This window comes from Caretta caretta, chromosome 1 (genome assembly GCF_965140235.1).
Source record: "Caretta caretta isolate rCarCar2 chromosome 1, rCarCar1.hap1, whole genome shotgun sequence".
In the NCBI taxonomy this organism is placed as follows: domain Eukaryota; kingdom Metazoa; phylum Chordata; order Testudines; family Cheloniidae; genus Caretta; species Caretta caretta.
In genome coordinates this window covers 1,725,007-1,744,027 of record NC_134206.1, presented here as the reverse complement: position 1 = coordinate 1,744,027, position 19,021 = coordinate 1,725,007, and the positions used below count along the sequence as shown (strand labels likewise).

Genomic DNA, 19,021 nt, shown 5'->3' with positions numbered 1-19,021 from the left:
ATCATTGGTGCCCACGTGGAGAAGCAGGAAGGGGTAGCGATCCGAGGGCTTGATGAGTCTCGGCAGTCTCTCCGTCATATCGCGAATCTTAGCCCCTGGCAAGCAGCAGACTTCTCGGTTTTCCTGGTCAGGGCGGCAGATAGATGACTCAGTCCCCCGGAGGAGAGAGTCCCCGGCCACCACCACCCGCCTTCTCCTCTTGGGAGTGGTGGTCGTGGAACCCCCAACCTCAGGACATCGCATCTCATGCCTTCCAACCAGCGGAGTCTCCTTCTGCTTTCTCCCCCCAGACATATCATCTGGTCCACTCTCCGCAATGGTACCTGTGGAGGGAACATGAAAGCGGTTAGTTACCTGAGTCTGTGTTACTGGAACCCGGACATTCCACTTACCTCTTCTGGAGGTCACATGTTGCCAAGCTTCTTCACTGGCCTCTTGGCTCCTCTGTGCAACCTGCTCTATATCTTTAGAGCTTTGTGCCCCTAGAAGCCTATCCCGAGTTTTGTCCAGAAAATCCTCAGTTTCTTGTATGCAATGCAGGGTCGTTATCTGTTGCTCCAGACCTTCAATCTTCTCTTCCAATATGGAGACCAGCTTGCACTTTGTACAGACAAAGTCGCTTCTGTCCTGTGGAAGAAAGACAAACATGGCACAACCAGTGCAGGTCACAACAGCTGAACCCCCTCCTTCCATATCACCTTCCTACTATGAGCTTCCTCAGAGCAGTTTGCAAGACGTAAGCCTCACTGGGCTCACTCCAGACGAACTCCCAGGCAAACTCCTGCTGTGAGCTGCTCTGCTGGTTCGCCGCCGCTCAGCTGGTTCGCGAAGCTCTGGCTATTTTTAAACAGCCAGGCTTCCCTGATGCAAACAAACAGACACCCTAATGCCCGCCCCCTGCAGGATAGCAGCCAATCAGACACTCACTCAGGCTCTCACAGTGCCCTCCCAGCAAACACATGCTCGGATACTTCCTCAGCAAGCAAACAAACACACACTCGGATACTTACCAGTCCCAGGCAAACTCCTGCTGTGAGCTGCAAGTTAAAGAAGTATGGGCTGGATGAATGCACTATAAGGTGTGTAGAAAGTTGGCTAGATTGTCGGGCTCAACGGGTAGTGATCAATGGCTCCATGTCTAGTTGGCAGCCGGTGTCAAGTGGAGTGCCCCAGGGGTCGGTCCTGGGGCCGGTTTTGTTCAATATCTTCATAAATGATCTGGAGGATGGTGTGGATTGCACTCTCAGCAAATTTGCGGATGATACTAAACTGGGAGGAGTGGTAGATACGCTGGAGGGCAGGAATAGGATACAGAGGGACCTAGACAAATTGGAGGATTGGGCCAAAAGAAATCTGATCAGGTTCAACAAAGATAAGTCAGGGTCCTGCACAATGGTAATTATTGACCTTATTGAGTAATGGTCTCAAGTTGCAGTGGGGGAGGTTTAGGTTGGATATTAGGAAAAACTTTTTCACTAGGAGGGTGGTGAAACACTGGAATGCGGAACCTCCTTCTATGTGTCTGACCATTTTATTCTTCACTATTGTTTCAACTAAGTTACCCGGTACTGACGTTAGACTTACTAGTCTGTAATTGCCAGGATCACCTTTAGAGCCCTTCTTAAATATTGATGTTACATTAGCTATCTTTCAGTCATTGGGTACAGAAGCTGATTTAAAGGACAGGTTACAAACCATAGTTAATAGTTCCACAATTTCACATTTAAGTTCTTTCAGAACTCTTGGGTGAATGCCGTCTGGTCCTGGTGACTTATTACTGTTAAGTTTATCACTTTTTCACTAGGAGGGTGGTGAAACACTGGAATGCGTTGCCTAGGGAGGTGGTGGAATCTCCTTCCTTAGAAGTTTTTAAGGTCAGGCTTGACAAAGCCCTGGCTGGGATGATTTAATTGGGGATGGGTCCTGCTTTTGAGCAGGGGGTTGGACTAGATGACCTCCTGAGGTCCCTTCCAACCCTGAGATTCTATGATTCTATGATTCTAACTGTATTACTAGAACCGGAGTTAGGAGACACAGCAAGGGTAATGGATTGTTCACATTTAACCTTCTCATCCACCTTCCAACAACAAGCACACAGTTCCTGTGTCTTTTTGGTTAAAGTAAGTTCCTTTTCAATTCTTTATTTAATTTTACTAATGTCTCTGATACTTCATGCCCAGGCCATTACTATGGCCACAGGTGATTTTTTTTAAAGATGTGTTCCTCTTGTTGGTTTCCTTTTGCTGTATACACCAATTTTAAAACTGTTGCAGCAGGATGGGTTTGGCAGAGTTGCTTGAAGTTTCTCTCCACAGGTTTCTGATCACGAAATGTCTCTGACTTATCTTCTGGGTATCCAATTATCGTTTTTCACCTTAGATTATCACCACTGTACCCAACAGTCCCCATACTTAGGTTGGCATTATAACCAGGGAAAATATAAATCAACAATCGCTTATTGTTTTTGTAAAGCAGCGTATATTGCTTAATTTGTGGGGGGAAAAAGCACAGAACATGTAATATACAGCTTAAACTGTGTTTTCTTTTAATTGCGTGGTATGTTTCCACCAAGGCTGAACCTCTATGTCTATAAGATATAACGAGTGACCCAATTTGTCCATGATTGTCCATGGTCCATGCCATCCCCCTTTTGGAAATTTATTCTTACGGGCTGGTCCATTTTTAACCATTACTGGGTTCCCGGCTTGCCATTGCCTAATAGCATCTCATCAAATGCATCTTTCACTATTCTACAGCTTGGTGTGCTGCAGCTGCTCCTATCCAGTATTTGAGGTTGTTTATTTGGGATGTTGTTGCCAATATTTCCATAGTGTCCCAATCTGGGGGGTACAATAGATTTTTCCAGCCAAGCATGGGCTTTCCAAAGGCTAATTCCTGTTGAGCGATTTGTGTGGCTCCAGATTCTCATCAGGACCAATGGGAGCACCATGTCCCAATTTGTTCCCAGCTCATTGCACACTTTGGATAATTCAATTTTAAGAGACTTGTTCATTTTTTTCTTTAAATCCACTCCACCCCATTCCCCTCCTGGAGATGAGACAGAACCTGATGGAGTCTCTCTCTCTCTGCAGAGTTAGTAACAAAAATTAGAATATACATTAACAATTACGACCAACCAATGTTCCTTAAGGAACTTGCAACAAGATGTCAGAACATGTTAGTATTAGAGCTGAGTGGGTCTAATATTTATTTAATTTTCTTTCTTTTATATAGGAATTAGATACAGCGCTCCTGTCTGCAAATTACTAAATTATCTGCCAAAAAATGAGAGTTTTCAAGAGCCTAGGTACCCCTGGAATCACGGTAAAAGTTGTCACTCCTACCAAAATCTGAAATGGTTCCCTTGGAACTGGGGATGGGGCTATCTAGGTGGAAATAATCGAATTAGTGACAGGTGGAGGGAAGGAGAGGACCTTGAGAGAGGGGCGAGTCCTTGGGGGAAGAGGCAAAGCAGGGGCAGAAGAGGTGGGTCAAAGTGGGGTTTGGGGGGCCCAGTTACCAGAAATTAGAAAGGTGGCAACCCAGCAAATGATATATTGACTGACTCTCCAGTTTGTAATGCTGACACAGCACAATGAGGTCAGGAAAGGATTTAATGTGTCTTTGACTGTCGAGTAAGTGATTCACAGCAGAGGGCCCAGAACTATGTCACCAGCTGGCCCTGCACGGAGCTCACTCTGAAAGCCAGAGCACCAGGAGGAAATTTTAGTTCCTTTTGTGAGTAAATAGCAGTAGAAGCCTCTCCCAGATTTGTTTGGTCCTCACACCATAGATGATGGGGTGTAGCATGGGGGGCACCACAAGGTACATGTTGGCAATGAGAATGTGGTAATGCAGGGCCACATTGTGGCCAAACCGGTGCATAAGAAAGGAGAAGAGAGCTGGGATGTAACAAGCTAAAATGACACAGACGTGGGAGCTGCAGGTCACAAAAGTCTTGACCTGGGCATCCTTTGTAGGGAGGCTGAAGATGGCCCTGAGGATATGGGTATAGGACATGGTGATAAAAAACACATCCAGACCAATCACAAAGAATGCCATAGAGAGTCCGTAGTAACTACTGACTTGGATGTCGGCACAGGCCAGCTTCACCACAGCTATGTGCTCACAGTAAGAGGGAGGGGGGTGATGTTGGTTTTGCAATATGGCCAATGCCTGGCCAGGAAGAGATAAGGCAGTACAAGTGTGCCACCATGCAACACCACGGCCAGGCAGATCTTGGCCACCATGGTGTTTGTCAGGATGGTGGAATGTCTCAGGGGATCACAGATGGCCACGTAGCGATCAAAAGCCATAGCCACAAAGATCCCAGACTCCATCAATGAGAAGGTGCCAATAAAGTACATCTGGGTGAGGCAGGCACTGAAATCGATCTCCCTGGAATTGAACCAGAAGATGCTCAGCATTTTGGGCAGGATGGATGTGGACAGGACCAGGTCAGTGATGGCCAGCATGCAGAGGAAATAGTACATGGGACTATGGAGGTTCGGCTCCCTCTTCACGATGAACAAGATGGTGAAGTTTCCAAAGACAGCTATGGTATATATGGTGCAGAAGAGGATGGAGATCCAGACATGGGCCGTCTCCAGGCCAGGAATGCCCAGCAGGATGAAGGTGGAGGGGTTGGTGAAGTCAGTTGTTTTGGAATCTAACATGAGTACACGAGAAGGTGTCCAACTCTGAGGAAGAATGCTGTCCCCTGGATGTACTGTACGTTCCCCTGATGTCCTGTATGTGCCCAGAGTCTAGGGTGATGGTTGCAGTACGAATGCCTGGATGGAGAGACAGTGTTAACTTGAGACACAACATGCACTACTGGAGGCTGTTCTCATGGTTAAAGCAGATTAGTCACTCTTCACACACTGAAAAATGACATTTTCATTATTCAGAGAAATGAATTATTAACAACTGTGTTAGGATATAGATATTCAGGCCTGTCTGTAAAGGCCCATACTCTAAGAATTTAGGTGTATTCTTATCACTTGGCTAATTATAGAGGTATAAAAGAAAGAATCAAAATCACTATCTGCTGGTGTAAGGGCCTTCTCTTACTGTGGCTGTTTGTGGCCCTGTGCTTAGGCTCAGGCCTTTGGCTAAGCAGCAGAGGCAGCCATAAGCTGGGAAGCGACCGGTCACATCCTCACATTCCAAACTAGTCACATTGAAATAAGGTGCTATTGGGCTGTCAGGCACTATCAGGACAGGATTGTATTCCTATCACCTCCAGAGAAAGGGAAGTGCCTAGAAAATGTAAAAGGAAACTTAGTTTGATAGCATCCTGTCTGGCAAGAACTCACTTATCAATAGCTGGGATGTGAAATCCTCACTTCTGTATTGTTTTGTCATTATAGTTCCCACTTTGCTATTGTTTGTCTGTGTAATCTCTCTGGTTCTGTGATTGTTCCTGTCTGCTGTATAATTAATTTTGCTGGGTGTAAACTAATTAAGGTGGTGGGATATAATTGGTTACATAATCATGTTACAATATGTTAGGATTGGTTAGTTAAATTTCAGGAAAATGATTGGTTAAGGTATAGCTAAGCAGAACTCAAGTTTTACTATATAATCTGTAATCAATGAGGAAGTGGGTGGGTGGGTGGGGGTGGGCATGGGCATGGGCATGTGGGTGTGGGAGATGGGAACAGGGAATGGGGGTAAGAAAATTGGAATCATGTTTTGCTAAAGGGGGAAATGGGAACAGGGAATGGGAGTAAGGAAATTGGAATCATGTTTTGCTAAGGGTAGGAATGGGAACAGGGACACAGGTGTAAGGCTCTGTGGTGTCAGAGCTGGGAAGGAGAATACTAAGGAAGGAAACTGGAATCATGCTTGCTGGAAGTTCACCCCAATAAACATCGAATTGTTTGCACCTTTGGACTTCGGGTATTGTTGCTCTCTGTTCATGCGAGAAGGACCAGGGAAGTAAGTGGGTGAAGGAATAAGCCCCCTAACAAACTGACCCTATTAATGCAAATTCCATATTTTATGGTGCTCCACGTGTCAATAATTCCCACACGTCATGAGGGTGTTGGAACCTTAATAGGCACCAGCCAGAAACACAAGTGTGGATACTCATTATCCATTATTGTTACCAAGGCTACAGAGTCCATGCTGTAGGGAGTTCCCCATTCACCTGGTTGTTCAAAATCTGAGAGTGGAAAAAAAACCCAAAGCTTTGCCAAGACATGTGCTAGAGGAAACATCCCAACTAGAAAACAGCTCAGGGAAAAGACCTAAAAGTTATTGATAGCAGCTTAACAGAAATACCGGCTCATTTGCAGCAGTGGCAAAACAAAAGGCAATTTTTGGATAGCTAATGAATCGGTTGGAGAATATCCTGCTCTGGACATGTGCTCAGTTTTGGTCACTCAGTCTTTATGAAGGAAGTAGCAGATAGAAAGGGGATTTCTGAGACAGGCTATGAGAACTGGGGAGATTGCAATATGCAGACAGACTGAAAAGTCTGGGACTGTTGAGTTTAGAGAAGAGACAAAGAGGGCATATGATAGAGGAAATATGATAGAGGAAAACAAAATAAAGAATGGAACGGATTGCATTCAAATGGACAAAGAGAAAACATTTTCCAACCAGTAATAGACACTTAGTGCTTCAAAAATGCTAATTCCCCAAAGCTGAGGCAAATTATCAGCAAAACTGATGGGGAGGAAAAATTTAGATAGAAAAATGGGAATGAAGATTGGGAGTTGTTGAAAAAGAGGTTATCAGATAGCAAAAACGTCACGATTCCACCATCAAGAAAGTGGACAACTCTGGCAAAAAACTGAGTTCAGTGGCAAAGTGAATGGAACAATTAGGAGGGATATAAAGCAATAATGAACAAATGGAAAAAAGGAAAAATAGGTAGTAAGAAATAGAAACTGGAAGTTATGAAAATTGATACGAGATATTAAAGACATTAGGGAAAAAGCCATGCTTGGAAGGGATATGAATCACAAAAAGTAGTTTATTGAGTCTATTAAGAACAAAAGAAATCCTAGAAAAAATACTGACCAATTCCTAGAGGGAGAAAGGAAACTTGTTAATGTTGCAGGAAAGGCAGATGTGTTGCAGAAATAGTTTTGTTCTGCATTTGGAAAGAAATGGCCTAAAAAGTGGCTAACTGACATAATGATGTGCTCATATCACATGAGGTGATGAAATACTTTCCTGTCCACTAACAGCCAAGGAGGATGTTAAACAGCATCTACAGTAGAAACTTAGAGTTACAAACACCAGAGTCACGAGCTGCCGATCAACCACACATCTCATTTGGAAACAGAAGTACACAATCAGGCAGCAGCAGAGCCAAAAACAAACAACAAAACCCGGCAAATACAGGACAGTTCTGTGCTAAACATAAATTATTTTTAAAAATAAAGGGAGAATTTAAAAAATAAGATTTGTCATGGCTAGGAAACAATGGAAAATCTGGTCTGGGATTAGTTCAGAAAAAGTTTAGGAATATAATTATTGTCAGTCAGGGTTTACAGAAAAGAGGTCTTGTCAAATAAATCCAATTTCATCCTTTAACAAGAGTAAACTTTGCTTGATCAAGGGAACCTCTCTGATGCAATAAACTTTGATTTCTCTGAGTCATTTGAGTTAGTAGTGGAAAACATTCAGATAAATAAATGAACACTATCCAATATCAGTAGAGAACATGCAAAATGGACTAAAAAGTGGCTAACTGACAGATCTCAGAAAGCAGTGGTCAATGGGCCATTGTCGGAAAATTTGGCTGTTTCTAGTGCGGTTCTGCAGGGATCAGTTCTTGGCCTGATGCTTTTCAATATTTTCATCAAGGATCTGGAAGCAAATAGAGAATCTCTGAAGATAAACTTTGCAGATGACCCAAAGGTTTCCAGAATGGTAACAATGAGGAGGCCATCACCAGCACAACCCAAAGATTGGCAGAGTGGTTACCATGAGGAGGCCAGGGCAGGCATACCGATTGATCTGGAGCATTTGGTGAGTTGAGTCCATACAGACAAAATGCTTTAATAGAGTTACATTATACCATGAGCTCCCAGTGGGATGCTGTGGCTGGAAGGGCTGATACGATCCTTGGATGCATAAACAGGGGAGAGGTGAGTTGGAGAAGGGGAAGGATTTTACCTCTGCACATGGCACTGGAGAAACTGACTGTCTCCAGTTCTGGGGTTCACATTTCAAAAAGGACGCTGAAAAAATGGTGAGGGTGCAGAAAAGAGCCACAAAAATGATTTGAGGCTGGAGAAAATGCCAGAAAGTCAGAGACATAAAGCGCTTCATCTATTTATATTATCAAAAAGACAATCAAGGGGATACTTTCATCGGGAGAAAACCTTGGGTACTGACCTGCTCTGTAATCTAGAGGAAAAAGGCAGAGCAAGGTCCAGTGGCTGGAAGCTGAAGCGAGACAAATTCCACCTAGAAATAAGGGTCAAATGTTAAAAACTGTCAGTGAATAACATTTGGAACACACTGCGAAGGAAAGCGATGCATTTTCCAACTCCCCATATCTGCAGATCCAGACTGGATGCTTTTGTGGAAGATCTGCTTGAGGGCTTGTCTACAATGAAAATGCTGGAAAGGCACTACTCACACAGACAGCAGCGGTTCTCCCTTAGGTGATCCACCTCCCCGAGACGTGGTAGCTAAGTTGATGGAAGAATTCTTCCCTTGACCTCATGCTATCTACATCAGATGAGGTTGATATAGCTACATCTCTCAGGGGTGTGGATTTTTTTGCTCTTTGAAAACAAGAACATGCAGTTTTGGGTTGAATTAACAGAGGCAGAGCATGCAAGTCACGAGAGATGATAGCATTTCTTCACAGCAGGCGGGATAAGAGTCAATGGTTTCAAACTACAGCATAAAAGATTTAGATGAAATCTCATGAAAAACTTCCTAACTGAAAGAAAAAGAGGAAAATTGAACAAACACTTCACAAGGTCGTAGAAGCTCCTTTGCTGGAGATTTCCAAAGAAGGCTGGATAGTTATCTGTCTGGGGTGGTTTAGACACAACAAATCCTGCATATAGGCAGGGGGTTAGACTAGATGACACTTGTTGTCCCTTCTCACCCTGTTACTCTATGATTTTACAGTGTAAAATCCTAGTGTAGACCAGGTCTTAGTCAAACACAAGTCATTGGGCTCAATCATTGGGATCAGTATCGGGACAACTGAGTGAAATTTAATGGCCTGTATTATACAGGAGGTCAAACTAGATGATATAAAGGTCCCTTCTGACCTTCAATCCTATGAATCAATCGATAAAGAAAGCGTATCACCATTTATATTTCTTCTGTCTCACAACACACGAACATGGGAACATTCAATTCCACTCAAAGTCTGAACATATAACACAGAGAAATGAAAATTATTTTCATAATCTATATTTGGCTTGTAGAATTCCTTGACACAGACAGTATTGGAGCAAAGAGCTTAGCTGTGTGGAGAAAAAATTCGGTGGACCCAGGCAGGCCTAAACCTCCCCAGTAGGCCTAAAACTTTGGTCAAGCTAGCTGGATATAAAGCATAAATAGAAAATTGAGTAAATTTTTATTGTAAGGCAGCTGCAGCAGCACAGCTTAAAAAACATTAACCCCCAAAACAACCTGTTAATAACAAAAAAAAAAAAGCTTGTTAACCACAAAGAAAACAGGAAAAGCTTGTTTTGCTATATTCCAAATAAGGTAATTAAAATAAAAGTATGTGTAATTTGTCTATGGTTTTAAGCTTTAAAAAGCTGTGTGTGCTTTGCATCGGGGGGGCAGCTACTTAAAGCTGTTACCCCCCTGCACTTGTAATCAATAAAGGAGACTCAGGCTTGGTTTTAATCCAAACACAATGCATGGTTAATTTTTCCACCACAAATCTTGGTGCCATGACTCGGATAGACGGCGACCCCTGAAAGCAGGAGGACCATGAGCCGTTCCCCACCACACCCTGGGCCCACCCATAAAGGTAAGAGACCTTTTGAAATCTGATTTGGTTTCCCCAGGAAGAGCCATTAAGGGTGGCTGGGCAGGTCGTGAATAGACCTGGTTCTGTGTGCCAGTGTAAAAGTGAAGGTCGGTAGACCGGTGTAAGTGTAAGTCACAGGAAGATGCCCAATGCTCCCTGCAAAGCCGTGGGCTCATGACTGGCAAGGGGCCTGTCTGGGTCTAGGAGTGTGTAATCCCATCCCTTCTGTCCTCCGACGGTCTGTTTCCATATCCTCTTTCCTCCCCTCTCTCTGGTTCCCACCTGAAGGCAGTGTAAAAAGCCACTGACTGGTCTGATCAGCTCTCCTGAAGTGACAGAGTATGTGGCGCCAGCCAATACTCTTTGCTAAAGGGGGGATGTAAGACAGTTGTGGAGGCGGTAAACAAACCTTCCCTGTGTGAATGTAACAAGTGAATTGAGTTAAGTACTGGGGGCTGGGAGATCCAAGGGGATTCCCCTCTCGCCAGGTACAAATGGGGGCCGGTGAGTCAAAAGGGATCACAGTCTTGCCAAAAGGCACACACTAGTTCACTTGCAAGTTTCTGAAAAAATTGGAATTGGTATACCAGGGATAGGAATACTTTAAAGTTATGGTATCCCTTAGAGGGAAAGCTTCAACCTTGGCAAGATTGTGTGCCTCAAAAGTGTGCTTCTGGCCAATGTCAATGTGAGGCTTATTTCTATTGGCATTAAAATACCCCAGAAAACAAAACAACAAAAACCTGGCACCGTAAATGGCAAATGAGGAGTCTCAAGGACTCCCAGGAGAAACTTAAAACACAATTTAAAAAAATAATTTAAAAAAAATTGTCAAAAAATTTAAATCCACCTAAGCCGGCAAAAAATATTAAGCAACAGAAGCCCCTTACGTTCCCCCCTCAGTGACTCCCCATACAAAGAAAATGTTCCCCTTGCACCAATTCCCAAGCACCGGTGCTTCGGGTCATGAGACCTCGGTGTCTGCACATGCACCTTGGTCTCCTACGGAACTGTATAATTCACTTAAAAATTTTCCAAATAATAAAAAAGGACCCTGTTAAATTCAAAAAGAAATTACAAATTGTTATAAACTGTTATAACCCTACATGGGCAGATTTAAACCAGCTTCTACAAGGGGTCATGCCTAGGGAAACACTGAGTTGCCTTTTTAGAGAAGCTCAGCGGTCCAAGCAAAATCCAGGCCATAACTGGAAAAAGTTAAATAAAATCAGAAAAAAAGCTGTTAAATAAAATTCTCACTGTCTGCCCAAATAAAGCTGACTGGAGCAAAAATTAACACCTGTAAACAAAGTAAAAATAAAAATTTAAATAAAACCCAACACTATCACTGCCCTGGTTGATCCACAAGTGGTAGGGGTGGGCAATACTCTTATTCCCCACCCCGTCTCTTCACCTCTGCCCGTTTCTGTCGGTCCTTTGTTTGACCGTCATGTTTTCCTCCTAAGCCCTTGTTCACTTGCTAACCATTTGGGAAAAAAGACTTGCTGTGTAAATTAAATTGTATAATCTGCTGTACCCCAAATGGTGTGTATCTGGACGTGCCTGATCCCACTCACAATGAGGTCCTGGCAGTTTACAGGAGAAGACAGACCCCAGCCCTTCCTTGTTGCAACAGGAACTGCTGGCTAAGGTCTCTCCCTCCTTGTAAGCTTTGTGAGCCGATCATGCCAACCAGGTTGGGTGCATTGGGTCGGCCCAACCAGTTAAGATTTGCCTAAACCCAGCAAGATCCCTTCCCGCGATGCAGCAGTACCCTCTATCAAAACAGGCCAAGGGAAAATCCAACCTGTTCTTACCTCCTGCATTCAGCAATGAGTCATTATTCCTACGGTCAGTGAGTGTAACTCCCCCATTTTACCACGCTGTTAATGCTGCTGTACTCCCTACCTTTCCCATTGTCCCTAGCCCTGCTACCATCCTTTCCTACAAAGCACCAGTGCTGAGGGGTTGTTTCTGCCTCAAATAAGAAAAAGGTTGAATTAAGTCCAAACATAAAAGAATTAAGGTTATTGTTAAATAAGATGCATCTAGATATGAGGAATAAATGTGTGTGTATGTAACTAGGTGTGTATAAATAAATAAAAGGGGGGTTTAGTCAAAGAGTCTCCCTCCTTGCTAAATTGGTAGTGAAACAATGCCTGTGCCCATGAAAAAAATAATGCCCCCCCAAAAAAAGAAGAATCGGGCCCCAGACACGCGGGCAACCGCAGTTTGAGAAAGTTAAAAGAAAGAAAGTGAGAGGTTAACTCTGTAGTTACTGGAGGAAGTTAAGCAGTGAAACTCTGTACAAATGTTAAAAGAAGGTGTTATGAAAAGAAAATTCTTGGTTTCTTTGCAGCCATTCCTTTGAAGAAAGGGCGCATTTCTGTAAATAATCCAGGCAAAAGGTTATTTAAGTAAAATCATTTAACTATGAACCAGTTAGGCAAATTAGCTAAAGAAAGGTTTCAGAGTAACAGCCGTGTTAGTCTGTATTCGCAAAAAGAAAAGGAGGACTTGTGGCACCTTAGAGACTAACCAATTTATTTGAGCATGAGCTTTGGTTAGTCTCTAAGGTGCCACAAGTACTCCTTTTCTTTTAGCTAAAGAAAACCACTCCTGGTGTGTACAATCTTTGTTTTATAAGTTTAAAATAAATGGGTGTTGTTTTAAAATCGTAACCCCCCCCCCAAAAAAAAAACAAAAAACTTTTGCCGGACAAAAAGAACTAGTGTGGTTTAATTTTGGTATTTAGCAATAAGGTGACTTAATGCTTTACAAGATTTAAAACGTTTTAAATAAAAAACAAAGTTGTGACTGCGGCAGGGCAGTCAAAGCCAGGAAAAGGAAAAAAAAATCTGTTTTGCTAACAAATAGCAGATAGAAGCTGTAGTCGGTGCCCCACACTAAGTCATAGAATCATAGAATATCAGGGTTGGAAGGGACCTCAGGAGGTCATCTAGTCCAACCCCCTGCTCAAAGCAGGACCCATCCCCAACTAAATCATCCCAGCCAGAGCTATAGAATCATAGAAAAGCTAGCATAGAAAAGTCTTAAGGTGGCTCTGTGTAATCAACAATCGCTTTGCCAAGGGGGAGCCAAAATGGGTTGTGTTTTCCTTTTCAAATCAATATGTGTTTAAAAGCAAAAGTTAGAAGTTAATTGTGTCCTTTTAAGACAAAGTCTTTAAGCGGCTAATACCTTTAAATCCAAAAGCAAGCCAAAAATTGAGTGCTCTGTGTATATTTAAAAATTATAGTTGATTAGTAAGAAAACTAGGGATAATGCCCAGATCTGCATAGGTTCATGGGTTCATAGATACATGCCCAGGAGGAATGGGTGGGTAAAGAGTAGACAGACAGATCTGGAGAAAGATGCCTGAGGGGAGACACAAGCACTCTCTGCAGACACACGGGGCTGTTGCTAAGCGATCAGAGATCAGTCGTTCTCATCTGTAACGATCATCAGACTGTGCAGCACCTTTCATTGAAGCATCTTTAAAACACCTAGCAAAGGAAAGTCACTACAAACATATCCTCATTGTACTGATAGGTGAACTGCAGCACGGGGTGATCTGACTTGGCCAAGGTCACCCAGAGAATGACAGAGAGAACCCAGGAGTCCTGACTTTTAGCTGTAACCACTCTGTCTCGATCAGTAACCTAGGGAATGACAAGAGGGAAATGGACTCACTGTCTAGCAGGGCCTGTTGGTTGGGTGGATGCGACAGACTTCCCCGGGGTTCAGCCTGGGACTGGGGTACCCCTGAGCCCTCTGGCACATGAACCTAGGTCGCCTGTCATATTGTGAGGGTGTGACAAGCTCAAATCCTCTCCAGGTTTTGCACTTACAAGGCCATACACAGACAGCAACACACCAAGCTACTGTTAGATGAATGCTTTCACTAGCCACTCATGAACCAATAATAGAGAAGCTCCAGCCAGTTCCCCCCAACTCCCCAGCCTAGGACTTCCCCAGCACTGTACTGTCTTGCTGTGGTTAAAAGCCTGACCACTGTAAGTTTATTACCCAGTCCACCCTTCCATGTGGAGAAGACAATGACTCAGCCTCTGTTCCTGAGCAGAATTCCCTTTTGCACTTCAAACAACACACTGTTTTAACTGAGTTGCGTGGGGAGTGAGGACAAATGATGATGTTGCTTCCAACTTTTATAGCTTCTGCCATGTGGAGGGAACTTCATTTTTCAAAGCAAAAGCCAGCAGCACAGTTAGTGCAAAAGTTCAGGCACAAGATGGAGTCCAGTGTCACATGAGCTGGTCACATGCCCTTGCATGCTTCGATGAGTCATAGCAGGGGCCATTACCCATATTCTGGCTAGAACGTGCACAGGAAAGTCCTTCAGGTTCGGATAAACTTCTTCTAAGGCCTATCATGGTTCTTAATGGTCCGTCACCATGAATGATTCATCCACAATGTGCTGGTAACACTGATTTATGCAGTAAACAAAGTTTTATTTCAAGTTTTACATAGAAATTGTTTTTTCTTTGTTTGATAATTTTACTTAAAGACAATTTGAGTTGATATGTGTCATATTTTAAATTGCAAAAAGAAAAGGAGTACTTGTGGCACCTTAGAGACTAACCAATTTATTTGAGCATGAGCTTTCGTGAGCTACAGCTCACTTCATCGGATGCATACCGTGGAAACTGCAGCAGACTTTATATACACACAGAGAATATGAAACAATACCTCCTCCCACCCCACTGTCCTGCTGGTAATAGCTTATCTAAAGTGAGAATCAGGTTGGGCCATTTCCAGCACAAATCCAGGTTTTCTCACCCTCCACCCCCCCACACAAATTCACTTTCCTGCTGGTGATAGCCCATCCAAAGTGACAACTCTTCACACAATGTGTATGATAATCAAGTTAGGCCATTTCCTGCACAAATCCAGGTTCTCTCACCCCCTCACCCCCCTCCCAAAAACCACACACACAAACTCACTATCCTGCTGGTAATAGCTCATCCAAAGTGACCACTCTCCCTACAATGTGCATGATAATCAAGGTGGGCCAATTCCAGCACAAATCCAGGTTTTCTCACACACACCCCCTAACCCCCATACACACACAAACTCACTCTCCTGCCGGTAATAGCTCATCCAAACTGACCACTCTCCAAGTTTCAATCCAAGTTGTTAAAACCACTTGGAGAGTGGTCAGTTTGGATGAGCTATTACCAGCAGGAGAGTGAGTTTGTGTGTGTATGGGGGTGGGGTGGTGAGAAAACCTGGATTTGTGCAGGAAATGGCCCAACTTGATTATCATGCACATTGTGTAAAGAGTTGTCACTTTGGATGGGCTATCACCAGCAGGAGAGTGAATTTGTGTGGGGGGGTGGAGGGTGAGAAAACCTGGATTTGTGCTGGAAATGGCCCACCTGATGATCACTTTAGATAAGCTATTACCAGCAGGACAGTGGGGTGGGAGGAGGTATTGTTTCATATTCTCTGTGTGTATATAAAGTCTGCTGCAGTTTCCACGGTATGCATTCGATGAAGTGAGCTGTAGCTCACGAAAGCTCATGCTCAAATAAATTGGTTAGTCTCTAAGGTGCCACAAGTACTCCTTTTCTTTTTGCGAATACAGACTAACACGGCTGTTACTCTGAAACCTGTATTTTAAATTGTTTCTGACTTGGTTTCATTATTTTTTTGTGCCCAAGTTACAGTTATTTATAATGTTTTGTTTTAATAGGTAAGTTTGAGTTTAGTTTTAATACAATATTTTGATTTACTGTAACAATTTCTGGGTTTTGTGTTGAAAAGAGTTTGTAACTTAGCCCTGGTCTACTCGGGGGGAGGGGGAGAATCGATCTAAAATACACAAATTCAGCTACGAGAATAACGTAGCTGAAGTCGATGTACTGAGATCGACTTACCCGGGCCTCTTCACAGCAGTGAGCCAACTGCTGCCACTCCCCCATCGACTCTGCCTGTGCCTCTCATGGCGGTGGAGTACAGGAGTCAATGGGAGAACGCACAGGGATCAATTTATCGCGTCTAGACTGGACACAATAAATAGACCCCCGATAGGTCGATCACTACCCACCATACCCTTAGTTTGAATGGCAGCATTTAAACAAAAGTATAGGATTAGTGTTGTTACACTTTGCTTTTTTTTTTTTTTTTTTTTTTTTTTGGTTACTGGGCTGATTGGTACTGGCTTTTTTGAGCAATTATTGTTTTGGGGTTTTGCGCCTATGGAGAAATATGTTTTTTGGTACAGTTTTATTGGAATTGAATGGTAGCGTTCATTTATTGTTGGGGTTTTTTTGGTAAGATTTTAATTTTATATATGGAGGTACTGAGTTTATTTACAATAATATGTGGACCAGTTCATTGATGACATCAATTGTGTTTGGGTTCAGCATAAAATAGAAGCACAACTTGTTTTTCAATTTTTTAAGTTTTTTTTTTTTTATTTTTCTTAAAATAGTTTTTTGGCTTTTGTTTAGATTTTTTCAATTTCACAGATACCTGCAAGTGGATTTGATTTAAATGTTTTTTGCAATGCTTGCAGATAGGTTTTTAATTTGATTCCATTTAGCTGTGAGTAGCATAAGGGACCATCAATCAAAGGATGGTCCCGCCCCCTTACCTGTGAGGCACCTCCCACCTCTCTCTCTAAGATCTGCCCCCAGAATATTACTTCCAGGGTCAAGATGGACACATGATTGGAAGCAGAGGGTATCATGTGACCCATCTAAGAACTCCTCCCATCACCCTCTACCAATCAGAATGGGTTTTGCCCCACTAATGACATCCCAAGAGCACATTTGACCAATCCAGGGGAATTCTGGGGTGGGGTGATCCATCCAGAACTGAGTCATGTTACCCCTCTAAGAACTCCTTCCACTGCCCTCTTCCAATCAGGATGCGTTTCAGCCTCAGAGGACCTCCCTGAGATCAGATTTGACCAAATAGCACAGGTTCTGGGGTGGGGTGACCCACCAAGAAGAGGGTTGTGTGAACCCTCTAAAAGCTCCTCCTGCCATCCTCTACCAATCAGAGCACAGCACAGACCCTGGAAGTCCCAGCACCACATGGAAGAGGCCATCTTATTCCAAACCACGTTTTAGAGATCGTAGAAATGATGAGAGGAAACATGGACTCTTTCACCCACCCTGTGAGAACTTTGGACTTTTCTTTACTTCCAGTGGCCATCAACCACCCACGGAGAAAGCACTACATGAGAGACAGTTCTAAGGACGAGTATGGTGTGGCCAAGGAGAGCTCTTTGGCCCAGCCATTGATGGATACGCTGGAACCTGACACCAAAACCCAACCACATGTGAGGAAGACCGAGGAGCGTGATGGCCTCTCATCATCCCTCCCTGCCCCCCAGAGGAGGAAGGCATCTACGGCTTGTGGGAGTCACTGGTGGACAAGGTGAATGGAGAATATGGTTCTAATTGGGGACTTCAACCACCCTGAGATCTGCTGGGAGAGCAATACAGTAATGCACAGAAAATTCAAGAAGTTTTTGGAGTGTTGGGGACAACTTCCTGGTACAAGTGCTGGAGAAACCAACTAATGGCCATGCTCCTCTTGATCTGCTGCTTACAAACAGGAAAGAATTGGTAGGGGAAGCAGAAGTCAATGGCAACCCAGGCAGCAGTGACTATGAGATGGTTGAGTTCAGGATCCTGAAAAAAGAAAGACAGGAGAGTAGCAAAATATGGACCCTGGAGATCAGAAAACAGACTTAGACTCCCTCAGGGAACTGATGGGCAGGGTCTCCTGGGAGGCTAATATGAGGGGGAAAGGAGTACAGGAGAGCTGGCTGTATTTTAATGAAGACTTATTGAGAGCGCAGAAACAGACCATCCCAATGTGCAGAAAGAATAGCAAATATGGCAGGTGATCATCTCGGCTTAACAGTGAAATCTTCAGTGAGCTTAAACTCGAAAAGGAAGGCAACAAGAAGTGGAAATTTGGACAGATGACTAGAGAAAACTATAAAAATATTGTTTGAGCATGCAGGGGTGTAATCAGAAAGGCCAAGGCACAATTGGAGTTGCAGTTAGCAAGGGATGTGACAGGTTTCAGAGGAACAGCCGTGTTAGTCTGTATTCGCAAAAAGAAAAGGAGTACTTGTGGCACCTTAGAGACTAACAAATTTATTTGAGCATGAGCTTTCGTGAGCTACAGCTCATGCTCAAATAAATTGGTTAGTCTCTAAGGTGCCACAAGTACTCCTTTTCTTTTCAAGGGATGTGAGGGTAACAAGAAGGGTTTCTATAGGTATGTTAGGAACAAGAAAAAGGTCAGCGAAAGTGTGGGACCCTTACTGTATGGGGGAGGCAATATAGGGACAGATGATGTGGAAAAAGCTGAAGTATTCAAACCTTTTTTTGCCTGGATCCTCACAGAAAAAGTCAGTTCCCAGACTGCTGCACTGGGCAACACAATATGAGGAGGAGGTGAGCAGTCCTCAGTGGTGAAAAACAGGTTAAGGACAATTTAGAAAAGCTGGACATGCACAAATCCATGGGTCCTGATCTAATGCATCAGAGGGTGCTCAGGGAATTGGTTGATGTGATTGCAGAGCCGTTGGCCATTATCTTTGAAAACTCATGGCGATCCGGGGAGTTCACGGATGATTGGAAAAAGGCAAATACAGTGGCCATATTTTAAAAAGGGAAGAAGGAGAATCCAGGCAACTACAGACGTGGTCAGCCTTACCTCAGTCCCTGGAAAAATCATGGAGAAGGTCCTCAAGGAAACCATTTTAAAGCACTTGGAGGAGAGAAAGGTGATCAGGAACAGTCAACATGCATTCACCAAAGGCAACTCATGCCTGACCAACCTGATTGCCTTCTATGATGAGATAACTGACTCTGTGGATATGGGGAAAGCTTTTGATACGGTCTCCCACAGTATTCTTGCCAGCAAGTTAAAAAAGTATGGCTTGGACAAATGAATTATAAGGTGGCTAGAAAGCTGGCTAGATTGTTGGGCTCAACAGGTAGTGATCAACAGCTCAATGTCAAGCAGAGTGCCCCAGGGGTCGATCCTGGGGGTGGTTTT

The 19,021-nt window shown here is 43.6% G+C and overlaps 1 pseudogene; it reads right to left on the bottom strand.

Annotated features, from left to right (window-relative positions):
• Nucleotides 1-3,726: 3,726 nt before the first annotated feature.
• On the bottom strand, nucleotides 3,727-4,676 carry LOC142071045 (olfactory receptor 52R1-like; annotated as a pseudogene).
• Between the last annotated feature and the right edge of the window lie 14,345 nt (nucleotides 4,677-19,021).